Genomic DNA, 14363 nt, shown 5'->3' on the forward strand with positions numbered 1-14363 from the left:
TCACAAATGAAGTAACTTCTATAATATTCTCCCAAGTAACGTCCCCAAGGGCATAGAACCAATGACAGTTGCAGCTGGGGCTCAAGTCTCACTGACTCCAAAGCCTTTAACTGTCCTCTGAATTGGATGGACAGATTCTGGGGAATGGCATAGTGGGGCAGTGAGGAGAGGGTGTAAAATAAAGAAGAGGCACAGATGGCACCATGCCTGGTGGAGAGGGCACAGGTGACACCGTACCTACCTTGTGTGGGGGGGGCAAGCTCCTCCCCACTGACTCAACTCGACCCCCTCAAGATGCTCCCCCAGGGCAAGGGCTGCATCCCAATCATCCCTCTAGGCCCCTGGCACCTAGCGGGCACCAGATAGTATTGACAAGACAATGCACTAGGAAACACCATGAAAACAGAACTCACTACCCTCCTAATGCACAGAACCATCATCATCACCCCACGGTACTAGTACTAACAGCTACCAGTAGTAACTATTAATTCCTCATAATAATTTTTTTCTTTTAAATCTCAATAACAATCTGTTGGTCAGCTGTCTCTGCCTCACAGAGGCAGAGGGCAGACAATCCCTATCAGCTCAAGGTTCCCGTCACCAGGGTTTCCCTTCATCGAAGCTTTTCCACAGGCACTGTTGGTACCACCGGCTTCACTCAGCTCAAGTCTTCCAATGCTGTTTACCCAAATCAAACACCGACATAAAAAACGAGAAGCCAGTGGAAAAGCTACATCTTCACAAAAACCAGAGAACACCCGAAAAACGTTTCCTCCTGAAGCCAGCAGGGTGAGTGGAGAGTTTACGTCTCTCGAGGTGTTTCCGTCATCACTCGGGAGGGTAGTGCTTTATCAGGAGAGATGCCCAGACCCTGCACGCAGAAATGCGTTACGACAAAGACAGGTATCCTATCCTATCGGAGTCCGGGGCTTCTCGGACACGTGCCTTTTCATCACACTTGGGCAGCATGGAAAGGAAACATCAGTGTACAAACCCTGTGGACAGGTCCGCAGGCAGACCCTCCGCTGCCTCCCAAGTGCAGCGCCAGTTAGCCAGAAGCAGCTGGGAGCTGGCCCTACACAGTGGGAGCTTCCGTGAAACAGGCTTTGCATCTCCTGTGATGCATCTCTTTGCATCACTGCACTTGGGCCTTGGAACTGGCTATGGAATTGGCTCTCACATCTCAAGATGGAAAAAAGAAATGTTTTAAACGAAGTTCCCCTAAGATTAGAACATTGGCACTTTAATTTTCTGAGCCTCTAAGGTATCCTGAGAGTTAAATTTGTTTTCTTTCACTCCTTCTATAAATTTCCTCGCAAGGAGAATCAGCATTGCAAACAAGAGCAAGGCGGAGGGCTCCATGCCAACCTAACTTAATTTTCACTGGACATTCACAGACTGATATTTTCCCACTCACTCATTTATTAATTCAACAAACCTTTAATAAACCCAGGCAGTCCTCCAATTCACACATAGGCCTCGGAACACCTTAATCCCGAAACTCCTGGAAATTTTCACTTCTCCCCCGGTCTCCTCATCACCACAAGCAACTTTATTTTTGTGAAAAAAGTTGGAACTTCCAGAAAATTCACTGGTTCAAGAGGAGACAAAGGAACACTATGAACAACAGGGCACAGCCCAGGAAATGACCTGAAGGACAGACTTGCAGGGTGGGGGCCTGCTAGAAGCAGCCAACGTCACACCCCACAAGCTCCACGACACACACACGCACTGCCACGTGAAATCCTCCTAAGGAGGCAATCAAGTCACAATTGCCAGTCCTCTTGTAAGAATAAAAACGCAGAGTGTAGCAGGCAGGTTATACTGTCTGCCGTCACGTAACTTGTAAGCAGTGAAGCCAGGATTTGAACCAGGTCACCTAATTCCTGAAACCCTATTCCATGCCAGGTGCCAAACTGACTCAACTTTGACCAAGCTCATTCTCCCTGCTGCCTGATAATTCTTACTCTGTTACCGTGTCTGAAATGCCACAAATATAAAAGTCACGAGTTAAGTGACAACCTCTTCTTGAATGTGATACCCCTGTAAAAATGAAGTCCATGATTACACGTGCAATGGAATGAATCGATGTAATCCATCCACTTCCTGTATAGCCAGCTGCTAGCCAAAACCCACTGGCTGTGAGGTAACAGGAACTGCATCTGGGACTGAGGAAAAGTGGGTAATTTTGGCTGTAGGACCCAACCGGGGCTCCAGTGGAAAGTTGTGGAAAGGATACAGACAGCAGAGGCCTAGAAGGGGTATGTGGAAGGAAGTGGCAGATAAGGCAGATGGATTACATATTATGTTCGAGATCTGATGTCCCTGATGAAAATAGGGGAAAAGTGTCAAAACAGCATTATAGCAATCCTCAAAAATCATAACATAAAAGTAAGTGTATACAAAGAATTGCAGTGCAGGAAGAAGTGAGGCAGTTGTCTCTAGACAGAAGCAGATTATGAATGGTTTCTTCCATATTTCCACAGCTTTAAAATGTACAGTTTCTGAATTAAGGGAAAGAAAATCTCTTTTAATGAAATCAACAAACAAGGAGAACAAAGAAAGGCGTGAGGGTCCCACAACAAGCCAAGCCCACCTTGAGTCTGCCCATGAGATGCTGATAAGCGGGAATGCGGGGCACGTTTCAGAGTGATACATTGGAAGGGGCACAAGTGAATTTTGCGGTTCACCCCTTCCTTACCTTTCTACAGGTAACAACCTGACTGGGGAGATGGATCCCATGCCCGCTGGACAACAGGTGGCATGCCAGTAACTGGGCGAGGCTGGCACGCTGACCTGTGATCTGTGACTTGGAGCAGGGGCAGGGCAGGGTGACCCCTTTAGGGGTCTTGAGTGGCCAGCTAAGGGATTTACACCTTTATTTAAAAGCAAAAGTTTTAAGCAAAGGAAGAACATCCACAAAACGTGATCTTGGGCGACTAATCTGGTCTGTGTAAGAAACATTGGAAGGAAAAAACTGAGCATGAGGACTTCCCATTTCTTGAGGTCCAGCCTTCTCTTGTTTTTTGGTAGCAAATCAATATGCTTGCCTTACAGCATAATATTTTAATCCAACTCATACAACACCTTTGCGTAAGCAAATGCTGTGACCTTTCGTGTTTATCTGCTATTTGTTCCCCAGTCCCTGTTTTATTCTCAAAGAGCCCTGACACACACATAAAACACATGCCTGTAGTTACCATGGGGATTATCTACGCAGCACATGTCATGCACAAGTAATTCCCACCAGGAAATGCCACAGTTTATGGTAGGTCTTCCTGCCCTACTCACAATCACACTTTTTCACTGGTGACCAGAATTTCCGACACTCACTCCAGAAGGAACACACTTCTAATCTGAAAAGAACATCACAGTCTCTTGGCCTGGCTGACCACCTTGACTGTGTTCGGTCTTCAACAAGTACTGGCTATACTTTTCTAATGAGGACTTCTCTTTATGTGAAGCAGATATGCTAGTGGGCGCTAAGAGAAGAGCCTCTACCAGAGAAAAGAATGCAATTCAATTTACCTGAAATTCCTTTCAGGCATCCGGAAAGAAATAGCCAATTGCCCACATTGCTCATCTGAACGATCAAAGGCAGGGAGAAAAGAGCACCCACGGACCAGGAGGAAGCCAGTGGAGGACAAGGCAGCTTGTAATGGGGGGCCAGTGCCATTCTTTCCCACCATATAAGAGTGCCAGAGGGGGTGAAGGGTGGAGTGGCCCTTTCAGCACACCATGTGGTCTATATTTTATCATCCGCCACAGGCAGTGCCACCTGCATGGCTTTCATGGAAGGCACCAGAGTAATACCATGACCACAGATTGTCACTCTGGAGTGCCACACAAACGTGACCCCAGAGCCAGCCCCTCAATATGACAACATTCAACTCAATGTTCCACACCATGCACAATCCAAATTCTTCATTTTTTGGTTACAGCGTTGTGACAGTCAGACTCCACATATTTTCAGAGAATCAGGACAGAGAGAGAGCTCAGATTACAACTATTATTTGTTTGTTTGTTTTCTGAGACAGAGTCTTGCTCTGTTGCTAGGCTGGAGTGCAGGGGCACCATCTCAGCTCACTGCAGCCTCCACCTCCTGGGTTCAAGCAATCCTTCCACCTCAGCCTCCCGAGCAGCTGGGACTACAGGTGTACATCACCACACCTGGCTAATTTTTGTATTTTTAGTAGAGACGGGGTTTCACCATGTTGACCAGGCTAGTCTTGAACTCCTGACCTCAAGTGATCCACCCACCTAGGCCTTGCAAAGTCCTGGGATTCCAGGTGTGAGCCACTGTGCCCAGCCACTTCTATTGTTTTTTAAGGAATTCTTAAAGGCTGAAAAGAGACATTTTAACATATGCCCCAGGTACTATTCTCTACAGTCCCCAATGCCACAGGAAAAAAAAAAAAAAAAAAAAAACACAGAAAAAGAGGTAAGGACCTCTTGCCGGCTGGAAGTTCCTGACATGCCCCAGGACCACATTTTCCTATATAAATAACATGACAAAACTGCAGTTAAGTTCCAAGGCAGCTCACAAAAAGCAATTTAGCCCACCTCGCTCCCAAAGTAGGACCAGGCACTCCGGAGCCACCCACCAGCCAGCAGGGCCAGTGATAGCTCAGGGCGTCCATGCTGGCTTCAAGGGAAAATGGGTCCTGTGGGGCCACGATCCTGTAGAAGGTTTAAAATCAGGGACAAATGCAGAAAAAAAGCAAGGAGTGAAATAATTTCTTATAACAATAGCAGATGGAAAACACTTTCCAACTCCTCCTTTCAAGGAGTAAGGAAAGGTGACCTGTGCTGGGCTGGCTCGATGAAGCAGGCAGCCATGCTGAGAAAGGCCCCACGACCACCAACTGCAGGGGGCTTCTGGGAGATGCAGGCAGCCGCCAGGAACTGCGAGTGGCCTCTGCGAGCTGAGAGTAGCCTCCGTGTCAGCAAAAAAGAGGCCAGGACTCAGTCCTACAACTAGAGAACATGAATCCAGCCAACAACCTGAGGGAAGGTGGAGGAGGATATTTCTCCAGTCAAGCCTCCAGATGAAAACCAAGCCCGGGCCAGCATCCAGACAGCAGCCCTGTGAGACCCCAAGCACAGGCCCCAGGGAGGCCCTGACTCCTGCTCTGATTCCTAGCCCACAGGAACGTTGAGAAAATAAGCTGTGTGTTATTTTAAGCTGGAGAAAGAGATGACTAATACGTAGTCCAAACGCTCTTGCGTGATAATGGGTGCACTGGTGTTCACTGGCTTACTGAGTCCTTGGGGAGCTGAGACCAGAGCAGCAACCTTTCTTTAATACATTGCTTCAATGGTGGGGATAACCATGACTTTCCCTGAGGCTATTTTGGAAGGCTGAATTATTTGAAAGTAATTTTCTCCTCCTGGAAAATGGCATACATTAAATACCTGTTATTTCCTTTTTGAAAAATTAGGTGATCTGCCTTGGGCCATGGTTATAGGGAGTTATGGGGGCCATAAAGATGAGACCACATACTGTCCCTGCCCTCAGAGTGCAGAGTCTGGAAAGAAGCAAGCAAGTAACCATTCGCAACGATCCATCCAACAACTACCTACGATACACCTATTATGTGTCCTCCCTCCTTGCAGAGACTGAGGCAGCAGCAGGGAACAGAACAGAAGGGAGAAGACGGAATGTGATAAACAACAAGCGTGGCCAAGACTGAAAGGCCTCTAGGAGATGTGCCACCTACGTTACCATGTGGCACCTGGCCTGATTCTCCTCAACAGGAAAAGATGACATCATGGCGGTGCCCAGTAAGCCATAAACTCTCCTGATTCGGAGAGGGCTCGGGACTTGTGCCCCAAGACCACCCAAGGGCTTCCCCTCACACCTCAATACTGCACCGCGCAGCCCAAGAAGTGAAAGAGTCTGACTTAGGCTATTCACTCAGATGTCAACGCCCAGCCCCAGGGTTAGGTAACACCAGAAGATGTTCTAAAATAGTCCGTGAAGGCAGCAGAAACACATCTCACTGGGGCGACGGGAGGAAGAATGCAGAATGAACTCACTCTAATTTCAGTTATTTTACTAATTAAGCACCTAAACTGAACAGGAAAGAAAAGGGTGCTCAAGACTCACACACCCCAGCACACAGTGGCTTCTGGCCTGTGCAGAATGTCCTCCCACTTCCCTGCTAGCCAGCAACTAATTTTACCTACTGCCTTTGGGAAGGTGCACCTGGTAATTCTGCACCTTTGTTTCTGACATTTACAAGGCTGTAGCAGCCCCATAAACAAGGTGCTTACTTATAGCCTAATCCTCCCCAGGAACTTGAGGCTCATGGGCAGCCCCTCCTTCCTCCTGAATTCTCATTTCAAGGCAGTGTACTCAAAGTTGCTTACATGTGGCAAAGGTCACTGGCTATATTCCCCAGAAGTCCTTCTGATTAAGAACTCAGTGTGGGCTGCTGAGTCTGAGTATGTGTGCATTCCTAATATAGCCAAAGTCTTGGAATTAACTATATGAATGGCCTCAAATGACTGTTAAGAATGTGAGAAGGTGGGAAAGAAGTCAGGTGAGGTTCATTACACACGCGCACACACGCACGCACACACACTTTCCCTCAACTGAAAAGCTTTACCTCTATTTTTTTGTGATAAAACAGCAACAATAATGATGAAGCTTCCGTTCTCAGTAAACATTTTTATTTTAGTAAAAAAATAACCAAGCAGTTTGAAGTATTTTATAGCAGAAATCTTTTTCCCAAACTACATCCTATGCCAAACCCAAATAGAAGAATCAGATAAAAATGAAGCTACTCGTAGTTAAAGACAGACAGGGGACAGAGCGCCTCACTGGCCAGCCTTGACCGACCCCCTGACCCACCTGGCTCTTATGCCCACTTGGAATTAACTCTCAAGCTGCAAAGAACACCCTGAAATACCACTGCCCTATAGCAGATGGTTACAGCACCCAAACCAAGAACAAGTTACAGTAGCATTCCTAAGTGAAAGGGAGAGCAGTTAAAGTAAGGAGGAGAGTGAGAAGAATGGGGGCAAGATGAAAAGTTCTGGGGCAGGAAGAAAACTGGAAGCTGCCATTGACCTTGAGAAGTGCAAAGGCTCCAGAAGTCACAGACAGAAACATGGCGGGATGGATCACAGCCGCTGTGCTGCACGCCAGTGCCCAGGAGCCGGGTGGCACAGAGCACAAGACAAAGCGCCCAGTGTCCGCGCCAGGAATGATGTGGGACAGCTCCAGGATGATCCTTCCCCAGAGCCTGCCCTGGTGACCAAGCCTCAGGGACGGAAGGCCTGGCCAGCCGTGGGATAAGAAGCCATAGGATAGGACTAAAGGAAATGCAGGAATTTAAGGAACGTACTAAAGTGAAAAAATGGGCTTGTTTTCTACTGGGTCAATGGGTAGCCACATGAGTCTGAAAAGTGTAGCAGCTGGGAATCTAAAACAGAAGACAACCAGGGGTTTTAGTTGTCAGTTAACTTAAAACGTCAACAGACAACTAGGAGTCTAAATGAATAACAGTCTAGCACAAAACAGAACAACATATTCTAGCATGCTGCTGTCATGCTGACAGGCAGACTATACCTGGACTATGACACGAGGCCTCGACAGCTTCTCACCAGAGGACAGTCTCGATCTTGCAGCAAAGATGTCTCAGGAGAGATACAAGGAAGGTTCTGGGATCCTGAAAGGCAAGGAGGAACCATCAGATATGTTCAGTTTTGACCCCAGGATGTCCAAGTCTGTGGCTGGTACAGGGAAAACAGATTCAGCTCAGCCCTGGAGCAGGGAGCACATGCCACCTTAACAGCAACTGAAGACAGGGTGGACGGCAAAGGGGCCGCCCCACAGGACATCATGGGGGAATTCAGGGAGAAGATGAGGAGCCAGGCTAGATGCCCTCCACACCAGAGATTCCACCACTTTATCTCTGAAATTAACTCTTACATTTCAAAGAGGAAGATATAAAAGCATCACACGGGTAATCTCCTTCCACAAATCTAGGGCATGGCTGTAGACATGCAAAAGCTCTGAGGCCCCGGTTAGGGGCCACAAAGGGGAGTGAGTCCCCTCCTGACACCGGTAGTGACCAGCAAGGTCAGCAGGGGCAGAAAACCTTAGCTGGTGCCTTCTGGAAATACCTGGACTCGAATTTGTACAATCGGCCATCTGGTGATGGAGTTCTATGGGTACTACTAACAGATGCCATGGTAGCACAGAGCAGACGCCTGCCGATAACACCAAGAATCTCAGCATGGGCAGAAGGTTATCCTAAATCTGGGATGCAGGACTTTTGTTACCTTAGAGTGGAATCGTGCTGGCCAGTGCCTGGGAGTGCCTGGTGTGAATACAGCTCGAGGACACGCTAGGAAGAACCTAGCAGACGCACGGCATATAAAGCTCTTTGTTTTCTAAATCTTACCATTTACATTCTGCACAGTTTCTTGCACTCACCCAGGAGCTGAAGAGGTTTAATTAAGCTGTCTGAAATATGATTTGCACCTAATATGAACCCAGGCAAGATTATCATTATACCAAAAATGCACATAAAGATGCTAATCAACAGCTAGAGTTTTATAACTTAGCAGCAAACCAGGTTTCCCACAATTGGGATCTTATTCTGTTCCCACCTACATCATCTTTCATACTTTGATATTTCATCCTACATTGATATTTAATTCCTTTTCACTTTCTGTGTTGAAAATGTCAAACCTACAGAAGTTGAATGAATAGTTACTCTTTATCTACACTTCCCAATATTTAACATTTTGCCCAATTTGCTTTATCCCTCTTTAGCCCAATACATGCTTTCCTCATGACCATTGTGATAAGGTATAGCCATCTTGACAGCTGATCTCTAAATATGTTGGTAATTAACTGCTAAGAATGACATTGTCTTACCAAACTAATGCCGTGATCACACCAAAGGAACTGAACATTAATTCAATAGTATTTAAAACACAGGCCACAATCAAATGTCCTTAATTGTCAATTGTTGCTATTTCTTGATGCTCTATCACATACCATGAGAGCGCTGAGAACAATGAAGGTTGATAAAGTCAGGTTCACAGCTCAGCAGGGACACAGTATCCTGGTGCCCCACTGCAGGATGGGTGCCATACACCCTACCCTCTGTCGGGGCAGGAAATAAAGTAGTTGGACACCAGGAAAAGCTTTGGCAATGAAGTGATGTTTGGAGGATGAGCTTACCACTCAGAGAAGCAGGGAAGAAAGGAAGCATTCCAGGAATCAGGCATTGACTGCAAAAATGCAGATGCGACAATGGCCCCCAAAGATGTCCACATCCTAATCCCAGGGAACTGTAACATGTCAAGTTACAAGGCCAGCAGAATTCAGATACAGAGGGATGAGGGGTGGGCCCGCAGTGATCACAAGGGTCCTTACCAGATGGAAGAGAGTATAGCAGAGTCAGTGGTGGGGAGACACCATGTGAGGTGGCGCCATCAGCCCTGCTGGCTTTGACTACAACAAGGGACCACCAGCCAGGGAATGCAGGCAGCCTCAAGGAGCGGGGAGAGGCAAGAAACGGGTCCTCCCCTCCCCTTCTCTCCCCTGCAGCCCCCAGATGGGTGTGCCTCCCTGCAGCCCATATCTTGAATTGAGCCCACTCTGGACTTCCCAACCTGTAGAACTGTAAGATAATCCATTTATGTTGTTTTAACCCACTAAAAAAATAATGTAGAGGTTTGAGAAAAGAATGGAAATGGCAAGTGTTGGGGGCTGGGGTCAAAGTCATCTGAGTCCTTGTGGCTAAGACAAGGAAACTAGACTTTATTTTTGAGGAGAGGGAGGGTGGCCATGACTGGGATTCGCAGTTTAGAAAGTTAACTCCTGGAAACCATCATTCTCAGCAAACTGACACAGGAACAGAAAATCAAATACCACATGTTCTCACTCATAGGCGGGTGTTGAACAATGAGAACACATGGACACAGGGAGGGGGGCATGATACACTGGGGTCTGTGGTGGGGGGATCTAGGGGAGGGACAGTAGGGGGTGGGGAGTTGGGGAGGGACAACATGGGGAGAAATGCCAGATATAGGTGATAGGAAAGCAGCAAACCACGTTGCCATGTATGTACCTATGCAACAATCTTGCATGTTCTTCACATGTACCCCAAAACCTAAAACGCAATAAAATATATATATATTAAAAAAAAAAAAGAAAGTTAACTCTAGGAAAAAAAGAGGCAGGATCTAGAAGGGAAACAACTGACAACGTGTGCTGCAAGCAATAACATTTGAGCTTTCAAGAAAAAAATGGGAATTCCAGAAAACTTTTATTCGTCACCAAGATGCGGACAGCTCCCTAAAATCTGAATTTTCTGATGATACTGGGGATGACGTAAAAAAAATGTGCAATTTAAAAAATATATGATGAAATGTGCCAGCATTTGGAAGACCTACATAACTCAGTAAAACAGTAATTCAGTAAAACAGAACCATAAATGCATAAAAGACTGATTTGAAGTGTAAGAACCATGTATTTTAGAGTATAAAGTGCTTACTGAACTGGCTTCAAATTCCACAGTGGAACCACTATTGCCTGCGGAGTTTTAATGTAGTATCAAGAAAGAATATCCACAATTACCTGAAAAGGCCATTAAAGCATTCTTCCTTTTCTAGGTACAGTCCTGTGAAGCCATATTTTCTTTGTCTACTTCCACTAAAACAAAACGTCCAAACTGACTGAATGCAGAAGCACATATATGCATCCAGCTGCCTTAAATTAAGCTAAACATCCAAGCGGTTTGTAAATATGTAAAACAACGCCACTCTTCTCACTGAATTTTTTTGTTCTGGAAAAGTTATTTTTCATTAAAAAAAAGTTACTGAACACAAAATGGGTTCATTATTGTTATTTTAGGTAGATTAAGACATTTATTTCAAGTTGTTCTAAATTTTAATTTCTTTCGTTTTCTTCTTTCAAGACAGGGTCTCACTCTGTCACTCAGGTAGCAGAATGCAGTGGTATGATCTCAGCTCACTGCTGCCTCAACCTCCCTGGACTCAGGTGATCCTCCCACATCAGCCTCCCAAATAGCTGGGACTACAGGTGTGCACCACCAAGCCTGGCTAATTTTTGTATTTTTCGTAGAAACAGGGTTTCGCCACATTGCCCAGGTTGGTTTCAAATTCCTAATCTCAAGCAATCGAACTGCCTCAGCCTCCCAAAGTGCTGGGATTATGTGTGCCACTGCACCCAGCCTAAATTTTAATTTCCAATTCATAAATATTGATAGACACAACCCACATAAGCAAAGCTCCTTGGAGTCCTCAATACTCTTTAAGGGTGTCAGAGGGGTTCCAGATCAAACAGTTTGAGAACCACTGCTTGAAAATTTGCCCAGTGAAATGAATACAGCCAAGCTTAATATATGCTCAACAGGAAGAATGCTGCTCTCCTGCTTCTTAGGCATGAATTCAGCAGCCTGCTGCAGTGATGCTTGCTCCTGTCATGGTATAAAAGCAGTTAATGCTAAACTTGAAAGTCTAAAGGAAGGCATGCCATATGTTAAGCCAGGATGAATTCATCAGGATTAATGGGGCTGGAATGCACAGCAAATAAATTCATTAGCACTGCTTTTCTTTAATCCAAGAATGTTCCAACCAATTAATTATAATTTTGAGATTTGAAAATTCCTTTGTTAAAAGCAGAGTAAGGCGGTGCTACACCTCAGATGGAAACAGTCCATTTGCTTCATAAATACAGCAAGCAGCATTCCAGCACTACCCTTGATGGGCTTCCAGGAGTACATGGAGACGGTAAAAGTGTGATTGTGATGCCATGTGGCTATATTACAGTCATATGTCACTTAACGACAGGGATGTGTTCTGAGAAATGTGTCTTCAGGCGATTCCATCCTTGTGTGAACATCCTGAAGTGTACTTAGAGTGTACCGGCAGGAGTCTAGGTGGGATAGCCTACTGCACACCTAGGCTGCATGGTATAGCCTTGGCTTCTAGGCTACAAACCCGTACAGCATGTTACTGTACTCAATACTGCCGGCAACAGTAACACAGTGGTAAGTATCTGTGAATGGAAACATAAAGAAGGGACAGCGAGAATAAGATACAAAAGATAAAAACTGGTGCAACCTTATAGGGAGGGCACTTCCCATGAATGAAGCCTGCGGGGCTGGACATTACCCTGAGACTCAATGAGTGGGGAGCGAGCATGGTGGGGGGCGTGGGAGGTTGGGGATGGAGAGAACATGAAGGAGGGGTGAGCGAGTGTCAGTGGGTGGGGAGTGAATGTGAAGGCCTAGGACAGGACTGCACACTGCTGTAGACTTCAGGAACACTGTACATGAAACTACGCTAAGTGTGTAAAAAATACTTTTCCTTCTCCAATAATAAATTAAACTTAGCTTACTGTAATGTTTTTACTTTTTTTTATAGCTCTTTTACTTTTTCATAATAACACAGCTTAAAACACAAACATTACACAAAAGCATAAAAATATTTTTTGGCCTTATTCTGTAAGCTTTTTCAACTCTTTTGTTAAAAACCAAGACACAGACAAACATACACATTAGCTTAGGCCTACACAGAGCCAAGATGATCAATGTCACCGCGTCCCACCTCTGTGTTCTGTCCCACTGGAAGGTCTTCAGAGGACAGGAACACACAAGGAGCTGTCGTCTCCAGTGCTAACAATGCCTTCTTCTGAAATACTTCTTGAAACACCTGCCTGAGGCGATTTTACAGTTAACTAGGACAATACTCTAAAATAATGACAAAAAGTATGGTATGGTAAATACATAAGCCAGTAACATAGTCTTTTATTATCAAGTATTATGTACTCTACCTAATTGCATGTGCCATACTTTCAGATAGCTGGCAATGCAGTAGTACGTTTGTTAACCCCTGGACCACCACAAACATGTGAGTAACGAGTAGCAGGACAATGTCACAAAAGCTAAGATGTCAGTAAGCAACAGGAATTTTTCAGCTCTGTTACATAGATGAGGTCTATCAGCAACCGAAACATCATTACGGGGCCCATGGCTGTATATTTGTAGTGGACACCTGGCACACCACAAAAAAGTCCACGCATAAAATAACCACAAAATATCAGAAAACATATCCCACTTAACAATTTATAAATCAAAAGGAGTCAGGTGTTTCTGTTAAGTACACGGATAAGAACCACTAAAAAAATCTTTAACTTTATTTTCTTAAACATGATGCCCAACTTTTTGGCAACTTACATAGCGGCTCCACCTGTTCTTACCCTATTCTTCACTCAACAGTTACACACTGAGTGCTAGGTAGTTTCAGAAACTGGGGATGCAGCAGTGAACCAACTAGACCAAATCCCTATCTCTGCGGAGTTAATGTTCTATTAATGGGAAGGGCTCTTCAAAAAAGAAGGGACTAAACACTAATGAAGGCAGCACACTTCTCATCTCCAAAAGTAACTGCATGAAACCAGGAGAAACAGGATGAGCCCCAACTACACACACGGGTGCGCCTTCCCAGCAGGAGGTCGATGTCACAGTTATTGGTGACACGCTGAGGGGGTGTCAGGAATGAAGCCACAAGGAACCACAGTTCAAGGCAGGGGGGACACCTCTGTGAAGTCACCCAGTAGCTCCAACCAATAATTGTGGTGAGAGTCAAGCCCTTTGGGATGGCCAGATTCCTATGGAACAGCCCAGGCAGCTCCCGAGGTAGATAGGTCGGGGGTGTCAAGAGTCTTAGAAAAACAGAGTGTTTTTTTAGTTTGAAAAGGCAAACTACAATTGGTTTAATTTTTCCTTTGACATAAACATTGTTTTGAAATTTCCATTAGTTTTTTGTTAAAACATTGGGCTAAGAGGCTGAAATAACTTTCCCGGTCAAGGACAGTGATGGAGGACAGAAATCAAAACCTAATGTGCATAATAAAGACTTCAGCATCCCTGGAACCACAAGGGCAGGCCCCAGGCATCACTGAAGAATCCAGAACTGTCCTCTGAGGCTCTCACGAGCTGAGGCCTTTCCACCCCTTCTGTGATGAGCCCCACACACAGCATGGTCTGAGTCAACAGCTGACCATCCCAGAGGCTGTTCTGCAGACAATCTAAGAGCTGCAATTCTCAAAGGCTTTTCTGGACCACAGAAAGGGGGGCAATCCCCTCTGTCCTTGAGCCTTCCAGTCCTCGAAGTCCAAATCTTAGATTCATCCAGACTCTTATTAACCACAGCAATACAGAGTACTGGCAAGGGACATAAATGAATGTACTAGAAACCAAAACTTGCACATATCACATTCCCCTGCATTCCTGATAGACCTGCACGTCCTCACTTCTGTAGTTCCATCATAGCACAGCATATTCTCAGCCTGCCAATTTCAATGATCACAC

At 45.5% G+C, this 14363-nt stretch overlaps 1 protein-coding gene across 6 annotated transcripts in view; it reads right to left on the bottom strand.

Moving 5' to 3' along the window:
• The window catches only part of SLC7A1 (solute carrier family 7 member 1), a 79799-nt gene that overhangs the window by 31700 nt on the left and 33736 nt on the right, over positions 1-14363 (bottom strand). For 3 of the 6 annotated variants that reach the window (XM_032294826.1, XM_032294825.1, XM_032294824.1), the window contains one exon: positions 7577-7676. The exons of 2 other annotated variants lie outside the window; for them this stretch is intronic. The gene's annotated coding sequence lies outside the window, so the exon portion shown is untranslated. Of the gene's footprint in view, positions 1-7576; positions 7677-14363 lie in introns of those variants that run through there. One more of the 6 variants, XM_032294827.1, reaches the window with a different exon arrangement.

The sequence above is a fragment of the Sapajus apella genome, unplaced genomic scaffold (genome assembly GCF_009761245.1).
Source record: "Sapajus apella isolate SASKATOON/1434 unplaced genomic scaffold, GSC_monkey_1.0 scaffold32, whole genome shotgun sequence".
Lineage (NCBI taxonomy): Eukaryota > Metazoa > Chordata > Mammalia > Primates > Cebidae > Sapajus > Sapajus apella.